This window comes from Lolium rigidum, chromosome 1, assembly GCF_022539505.1.
Source record: "Lolium rigidum isolate FL_2022 chromosome 1, APGP_CSIRO_Lrig_0.1, whole genome shotgun sequence".
Lineage (NCBI taxonomy): Eukaryota > Viridiplantae > Streptophyta > Magnoliopsida > Poales > Poaceae > Lolium > Lolium rigidum.
The window spans coordinates 239,936,426-239,945,342 of NC_061508.1; positions in this window are offsets into that span (position 1 = coordinate 239,936,426).

Below are 8,917 nucleotides of genomic sequence, written 5' to 3' on the forward strand. Positions count from 1 at the left end.
GTATGGTAGGAAGTGCAGAACACCATTGTTATGGGATGGAGTTGGAGAGCGTAGCTTCTTTGGACCTGATGTGATCAAGGATGCTGAGGAGAAAGTTAGACTCATTCGCGATAGGCTGAAGGTAGCTCAATCGAGACAGAAGAGTTATGCGGATTCCAAGCGTAGAGAGGTTACATATGAAGTGGGAGATAGAGCATATCTTAGAGTTTCACCGCTCCGTGGCATTAAGAGGTTTGGAATTAAAGGAAAGTTAGCACCGCGATTTATTGGACCATATAAAATTCTATCACGCAAAGGAGAGGTTGCATATGAGCTAGAATTACCAGAGGCACTATCAGCAGTTCATAACGTATTTCATGTATCCCAGCTAAAGAAGTGTCATCCGGAGATGGCAGACACACCGCTGAGAGACACCATTCCATTGGATGAGGTTCAACTAGAAAGTGATCTTACATATGAGGAGAAGCCTGTCAAGATTCTTGATATAGCAGAGAGGTTTACTCGCACCAAGACGATCAGATTTTGCAAGGTTCAGTGGAATCATCATTCAGAGGAGGAAGCAACTTGGGAGAGAGAGGATGATCTTCGTGAAGACCACCCACACCTATTTGCTAGCCACTACGAATCTCGAGGGCGAGATTCATCTTAAGGGGGTTAGGTTTGTAACATCCTAAAATCTGTGCATTTTCAAATTCATACATTGCATCACATCAGCATGTCAAAGTTTCAGTTTTACAAAAGGTTTTACTTGCTTCTTGCATAAAAGTGATTTGTATTGCTAGTTTTGCTCTTTGTTGATTAATCTATATGCATACTATATTTATCCTAGTGCTTTACTGGATTGGGGCTGTGCCCATTAAGTCTAGACTGTGTAGTGGGAGTTTTTGCAAATTTTTGTACTTTTATTTCCGTCAGATTTTGCGACCTACAACTAATTCAGTAAATTCAGAAAAGAACAGAAAAGAGAAAGGAGAAAGAAAAAAAAAAATAAACTGGCCGACCGGCCGGCCAGGCCAAACGGCCCAGCCAGGCACACGCACGCGAGTCCAGGAGCAGCAACTCACGGGACGCACGCTCACGATCTCTTCTTTTCTTCCCTTGTTCTTTTTTTTTTCCTTTTCGCTGACTGTGGGTCCCTCAATCATCTTCTAGCTCAGCCTGGAGTCTGTTTCGCGTACGAGTTGGTACCGGCCGCGAAATATCCCAATTTTCTCGTTCGTTTCTGCTCGGATTTGCTTGCCCCCTTGCCACGAAAATCCCTCGATAAATACCTCATGATCTCCTCCGTTTTTGCTCCCTAAAATCCCCAATTTTTGCGCCGCCAGGCTGCGCAAATTTCTCGCCGGAGTTCGCGGCGCCGCCACCATCGCTGAGCTTCGAAGGTTGATGTCGCCGTCGTCTCAGACCTCCTGAGACCCTCTCGCCTACGCCAATATCTTCCCGTTGATCTACCACCTCGTTCTCATCTTTTTACCCATCTACAGACCACTAAGGAGCCGGGAAATTGTCGCCGGAGTTGTGCCGAAGACAAGAACGATCAGCTGATTGTTGCCGCCCGTCGAAGAACTAGACGCTGCCAAGACCACACCAGTACTGCCGCTGTCTTCCACATCGGTCGGACCACCGTCGTAAACCGTCCGGAGACGCCAAGAACCATCGGAGCCGAGCCGTCCTGCCGTCACCTTGCCGCGCCCCTGCCACCGTGAGCATCTCCTTTGGTTTTACAACTCGAATAATAAATGCTTATGTGCTAGCTTGTTCGTCCATAAAGACTTTGAAAATTCATAACAAATAATCTATAGCTCCGTTTTAGATGATTCCTTTTGCATTGAGTTCGTAATTGAATTCTCTGTAACTTTCGTGTAGAAAGTTTCTCCATCCGAGAAACTTTTCCTGACAGCTTTTCGGATAAAATTATTAATAAACCGCGAAATGTTTAATCTTGTAAATTCATTATTAAAGTTTCGTAACTCGGAATTGGACAAATAATATATCATTGGATTCAGAAAAATGAGAAGAATATTTTGGTACTGTTAGTTTGTTCTGTTACGAAACTTGCGAATTTTGCAATTTAAAATCGTGTATATAGTATTTTTAGTATATTTTAAATTCTGTAAACTATTTTAATATGAATCCAACGCCAAATTGCAGATACTTAAATTGCCTATCCACCAGTATGCCTGTAAGAGATATTAGAAACTATTTTATACATATATATTTTGTTCATGGTTAAATGGCTATTTGAAATCTTTATTGCATAAAGTAATTGTTTATAAAAAAATGTTTGATATCAAATTCTTTCCAGAGCATGCATGCATAATTTCATTATGTGTTTTACCTGTTTGTGTTGTTTGGTGTTTGATTGTGAATTGTTTTGCTTGCGTTAGATTGCCCGGATTGCAACGAGTGTGATTGCGACGACTGTCTGAACACCGACCAAGGCAAGTGTCACAAACTCATTATCCTACTGTTTTCTATGCATTGGTAGTTGTTTTATGTGCATACTGTTTTCAAATTGCTGGCCCTGGGATATTATCAAAGTGGAGAGGTTGCGAGAGATAAATGTTTTATTCTCTTAATGAAAACAACCATGTTAAATTAATACACCCTCGGGTGGTAAGTGGTAATGCTTGGTTTATGTTGAGTGGTTGCACCGGGGTCATTTCTATGGCAGCACCGTGTGCATCACACTTGAGGTTGGCCACCCAGGAACAAAGAGATTAGCCCGGTTTTCTTGTTTTAGTAGCTTCCGAGTACAACCACATGCTATATGGGCTCCGGCTAGATTGAGTAGGTTGCGAGAACTCGACCCAATGTACGAGAGGGTGGCAGATATTGGTAGGACGGAGCGCGTCCATTGTGGTTGAGGTATTGCTTACGAAAGGTCTTGTCCTAGTCGACATCTGTCCATTTGAGCAAATTGAGCATCATGGAAGAAGAACGAGACTAGGTCATGTGGGGAATGTGTACAGCCTCTCGAGAGTGTCAAATCTAAGTACTTAGCCGTGTCCCCGGTTACGGACATCTATGAGCAATTAGAGCTTGAAACTGTTGGATAATCTCGTCAGTCGAATTTCTGAAATTAATGCACTAGGTGGTTTATGGGTAGTAATTAGTCTTATTGAAATACTATGTTTTAAAAAATGTTTTGAGAGTAGGGAAAATAAAGCGGCTTTACGCAAATATGAACCCCACCTGCCAAATATCATGTAGTTATAGGCGCCGGAAAAGCCACCATATGACATCTTGCCATTTCCATTCCAAGTGTAATGACCCTTCGGGGCTGCAACGTTTTTATGTTGCGAGGTTATTCGAAGACGAGTAAGAGATACCGTAGGTCGCGAGCTTACACCCAACATGTTCGCCTGTGGCGTGATGGAGCTCTTCGTTTATTTATTTGCTGCTTGAACTATGTTATTTTCAGCTAGCCCTGAGCTATGCGCTTTGTAATAATTATACCATGGATCATACGTTGTAATAATTGACGCATTTGCTATTCTGTTTATTCATCGAACTGTGTGTGCTAGCGATTGATCCAAGGGACTAGCACAGAAAGCACAGAGATTCAACCTGTATGTCAGGTTGTGTCGCTTCATGGGCTCCTGGACGTTGGTCCGCGTGGTGGCGGTAGTCGGATTCCTACAAACAAGGGAGCAAATAAATAAGTGACTAAGTTCTATCAAAACAAAGATGAGCCGTACTCGGAGACTTACGTGGCGCCGGGAATGATAGGGCGCGATCGCTTTCCTGCTGTTGACAGCAGCTTGATGCGCTCGCGCTCCGCCTTCCTGGAATCCAGTGGAGGGGGCTTCGCAACTTTGGCCTTCTTGGCGGAGGCCTCGCCACTAGCTCCGGCTTCGGAGCCGGAATCTTTGGCGCGGGGACGCTTAGTAGGACGAGGGGCAGCCTTTCGAGGTGCTTGCTCCTCTTCCTCTTCGTCATCCTCCGGATCCTCCTCCGCCGCCCATCGTGGACTAACCAAGAAATTCTTCGCGCTGCTTTCTCCAGTATCGGAAAACTGGGCAAGCGTGGGAACAAGGCTCCAGCTGTCGCACTCTTCTGGGGGCTCGTTGATGAACTTGGGCAGTCCTTTGTGGACACCCGGAACTGTGATGTTCTTCTCGTAGAACCATCCGGCGTTCCAGTACCGGACGGATTCGTGGGAGTCATGGGGTGGATACATGCGACCAGGTCGGAGCATAAAAGTCATGCTCCCGCAATTCACCATGGCCTTGTCCTTCGTTTCTTTCTTCACCCGGAAGAAAAACTGCCATAATCGGACATCCGGGCGGATTCCGAGGTGCCCTTCGCAGAGCGTTGCAAAGTTGGAAAGAAGGAGGTATGAGTTTGGGCAGATTTTGTGGGGCTGAAGTCCGTATGTGTCGAGGATGGAGAGAAAGAATTCCGAACAGGGGAGCGATAGACCGCGCTCGACCCAGGCTTTTGTCAGGACCCTTTCGTCCGCGTCTGGCTTGGGGACGTCGGAGTCGCGCATGAAGCTCCAATGTGAGGAGATCATGCCCTCATTCTAGAGTTCCCTAAGCTCCGCATCCGTGGTTTCACAGGGCCACCACTGTCCCCTCTCGCCTTCACGGTTTCGGGCCTTGGAAGCTTTCTTCGTTTCCGCCTCCTGCACCTTAGCAGCCATCCTAGCTTGTCCCTCGAGTTCTTCTTGAATTTCTTTGAGGGTGGGGATCCGGCCTAGTGCAGTGCTGGAAGAGGCGGATACTGGTTGAGCTAATCTGATGTCGGAAACATATGGTGGCAGGAATGCAAGAGGTTCCGGACAGCATGGTTCTAATGAACTGGGTTCCGGGCTACTCGGAGAACTACCAGTACATATTGGTGAACCATGTGACATATTTCTGGCTGCAACCATGCAAAACTAGATTGAGTAACCGGATCTACGCTACACTACTCTTTCTTCTACAAGGCCGGCGCACATACCGTTAATGGCGCGGTGGTCCTGCGGCGCTCCGGCGAAGTCGAGGTCGCCGGACTCGAAGCAAACTTCCCCACTTGACCACGAATCGGCGGCGGGGTGAATTTCCCGCTCAACCGTGGTGATCTTGGTGTAAGGAGAGGCCTGGAACGGCGGCGGACGAAGCTTCCCGCGGGTGAGTTCGCCGGAGTTAAGATCCGATCGACGGCGCAGTCGAAGGAGGAAGATGAAGTTGGTGAGACGGTGAAAGAATGATGAAGTTACCGCGCGCGGGGGTATTTATAGACCTCGCGCGGAGATTCGTATTTTGGAATCGACGGTGGAAACGGAACGGTCACACCGTTGGATGCGTGACACGTGTCTTAGGTTAAAAGCGGTGAAACGACATGGAGGTAACTTAACTGTGCACTCCCGAAATTTCCGGCTAAAGATTCGCATCTCCGAAAATTTAGCGCGGGAACAGAGGAAGTTGTGCGCGAGAAAAGTGGAAAATCTGCTACGTTGCCGTTGCTAAAGAACGGATGATTTCCGAGAAGATGACATCGGAAACAAGTAAAGTTCAGAAGTTCTTCAAGATTCTCTTCGGAACCGGGTTGATTGAAGCCGGAGGAATGATGAATCTTGGAGAACTTCGGGGGCTACTATTGTGGGTATACTTTATAGGTATATCAACGACATGGCTTAGATCCGGCAAGCCCGGGTGGCCCACAGATGGTGATGTGGCATGTGGCCAATCGGGCGACCCAGTTGCTGTAGATCCTGAAGAATGAAGACCAGCCCAGGAATGAGTAGCCGGATCCCCACCGACCTACGGAGGAGGCCGGATCCGTGAAGGCCCATGAAGTATCCGGATCCAGCACGGCCTTGATGGAAGGCGGATCCTTGATGTACACGGCAAGACATTATACCGTAGTTAGGCAACTTGTATTCCGGCTAGGACTCTCCATGTAAACCCTAGATCCATGCGCCTTTATAAGCCGGATCCTGGGAGCCCTAGAGGGACAACCACAACTCATTGCAACAACGTGAAAGTGCCCAGATAATTTCAGACAAGCAACAGTAGGCCCTGTCTTCGAGCAGGTGTTCCGAAGCTGGGTAAATCGCGTACCACCGTCCCGAGGACTCTCCGCCCTATGGACCCTACTTCTTCTCCCCTCCATGAGGATCCCTCCTCCGGAGTACCGTCGAATAGGCAACGATATCTACTATGGAGGTCGCTTTGGGGGGAAATTTGTTGCATAAAGTGTTGTGATTTGCTACACACTTTTGTTGTTGTTTATTTACATGTAAAAGGATACATGTTATTCTAGATGTATGCTACAAATAGTTTTCTCAATTGTTGCAGAAGTATTTCTCTAATGTTGGATGATTTGGTCACATATGTTGGATGTGATATTTTGTTTTGTTGCAAAACATGATACATTACAAACATCTTGCTGCTAACAAATGGGGATTTGTTACATGCAGTGTTTTTTTTTATACATTGATGCGTTCAAAATGTTATAATTGTTTTTGCTTCAAATTTTTACATATTTACAAAAAAATGTTGCAAAATGGTGTTGCATCTCTAAAAAGGCTACGAACGTAACAAATATTACGTTTAGGATTTTTGATGTCATGAGTTTTGCCGCAATGAAGGGGGTCCACTCTTGCATGGCTCGTCAAACCGGTTGATGCATCAGGCGGCAGACGCCTAGCGCTTGCCTAAACTAATGATCCGAATGGAATGAAACTTTCTCAAAACCAAAGCGAAGAATTTGTTACTTATTAGAATATTTTTGAGAGATTTTATAAATTAAATTTGAAATTTGAGATAATCTTGTACATACAAAAAAATTAGCAGTTTGTCCTAGTTCGAAACTTTCTCATAAATAAAACGCTACCGTTCATTCGGTAGGGACTTCGTTACTCAATGCACGATTGTATTAGTGTTGAGGATAACTTGGATATATATAGCTTGTTAGTTAGCTCGTTAGCGGAAACAGACTTTTGGCTCTTGGATGCAACACACCCCAATACACCCAAAAAAAATTGTAGTAATTTAGAAAAGTAAAAAAATTCGAATCTTCCTGGAAACCAAGGATGCCCATGTTTGTACTCATAAAAAATATTTGGAAAATAAATGATTCCCATGTTTTTCAGGAAAAAAACAAAATTATAACGAATATAAAGTGAATAGTACATGCTCATGGGGTGTTTCGAGTTTGTTTTTTTGTTTTTACCCAGGATGCAATGAAAGTAATTTCCTAGGGAAATATTTTTATACAAGTAAAATACCTGATCATCTTTGATTTTAAAAAAGTTTATTTTTTTAAACCTTTTTTACTTTGATTTTTTTTCCAAGTATGGGGGTTGTGGCACCCGAGAGCCACTCTGCATTTCTCGTTCGTTAGCTCCTAACTCTAGCTACTGACTCTTGAGAATTCTATTGATTAAATTGTGGTATTGAAAGAATCATATGTCGCACCTAGAGGAGGGGGTGAATAGGTGCTACCAAATTTTTTGTTCCTTTTCGATTTATGCTTGATAAAAAGATAAATTCTCTAGATATACAACTATGTGAAATTACCTAGATAACAATCTACACAACTAAGTAAGATCTAACAATGTAATAAATGATAGAGATAACCAAGAGTGGATCACGCGAAGACACAAGAGATGATTCCCGTAGTTTCTCCCTTTTAAGGGAAAGTACATATACGTAGATGGGTGTGATTGGGGGAGGAGATCTAGTGATTTTCGGTGGCTCAGCTTGAGGAGGTGTTCTTGAGAAAAACAAGCAACCTTCTTCGCTGGAGAAATAGACTATTTATATTAGAGCCACTCAGATGTGGCCGTTATGCACAAAACTGTGTAAAGGTGGTACTACCGGTCACTAGATTAGAAGTACCGCTAGGCGCTAGCTGGTGGCAGTTCTGCAGACGAGAGGAGATGCCAGAACAAGGGTTGTACTACCGATGGGCAGTACTACCGGCCAAGGTCCGGCCCTAGTTCCGGAAACGGCTAAAAGCTTGCAAAAGGTCCCTGATTATAGAAGTTGCATATCTGGAAGTAGACCAAAAGTAGGGCGGTAGTAACGGCTAGCGAAATTACCGGCCAACTTCCGGGCATTGCAGGTTTGAGCATAGGACTGTCTTCTTCAGTCTGGGCAGTAGTGATGGCCGCACTGACTGAAACTTCCGTCCACTATGAGCAAAACAGCAAAAAGTTTATTTCTTCTTTGATATCTCCAATATCGATGTGTGTGATACATTTTTAATGACTTGCGTACATCAACTCACATAAAACAGATCTTATGTTGACACCAAATGCACAAAACCTACTTAGGCCGGGAAATGTTCTTTCAGCTATGTGTACCGAGCTAGTTAGTCAGAAGAATGGCGTTCATCCTTGTGTACTGTATTAAATTTTGCATCTGCTTTAGCTTTTAAGCGGTGGTTTTGTTTTTGGATCATAACCAAGGTTATGTTATGTCTGGCGGAACCAATTTCATGTATGATTCACTAGAAGTTGGAACCTACTACTGTGTGACAATGCACTAGAAGTTGAAGTGCAAGAGTATCTTGAAGGTTTAGAGGTGGCTATAGTCAGCTCCCGGCCATTTTGGACACAGACCGTTTCCAACTGGTGGCGATGGGTTCTTGCGGTGACCCAGCATACCACTGCATGTTGTAGTATACAAGTCGTTGATATGATCTTTGTGAAGGGGCTTCCTCACAAATTGCCATATCCCTCAGAGTGGTACAACAGAAACATTGCAGGTCATAACACTCCATACTTTATTACAAACATTGTCTTACAAGTTGGTATTCTCACAGGTCCTATGAGAACACCCTAAGAGACTACTAAAGTACCATTACAACTTATACTAAAGATGAAAAGAGCTCAACAACTTATTTAGGTAAGTTCTACGTTGCTCGGCTCTATGATACTAAGGTATGTCACTACTCCTCCACCTCCGTGTCATCGGGTCCG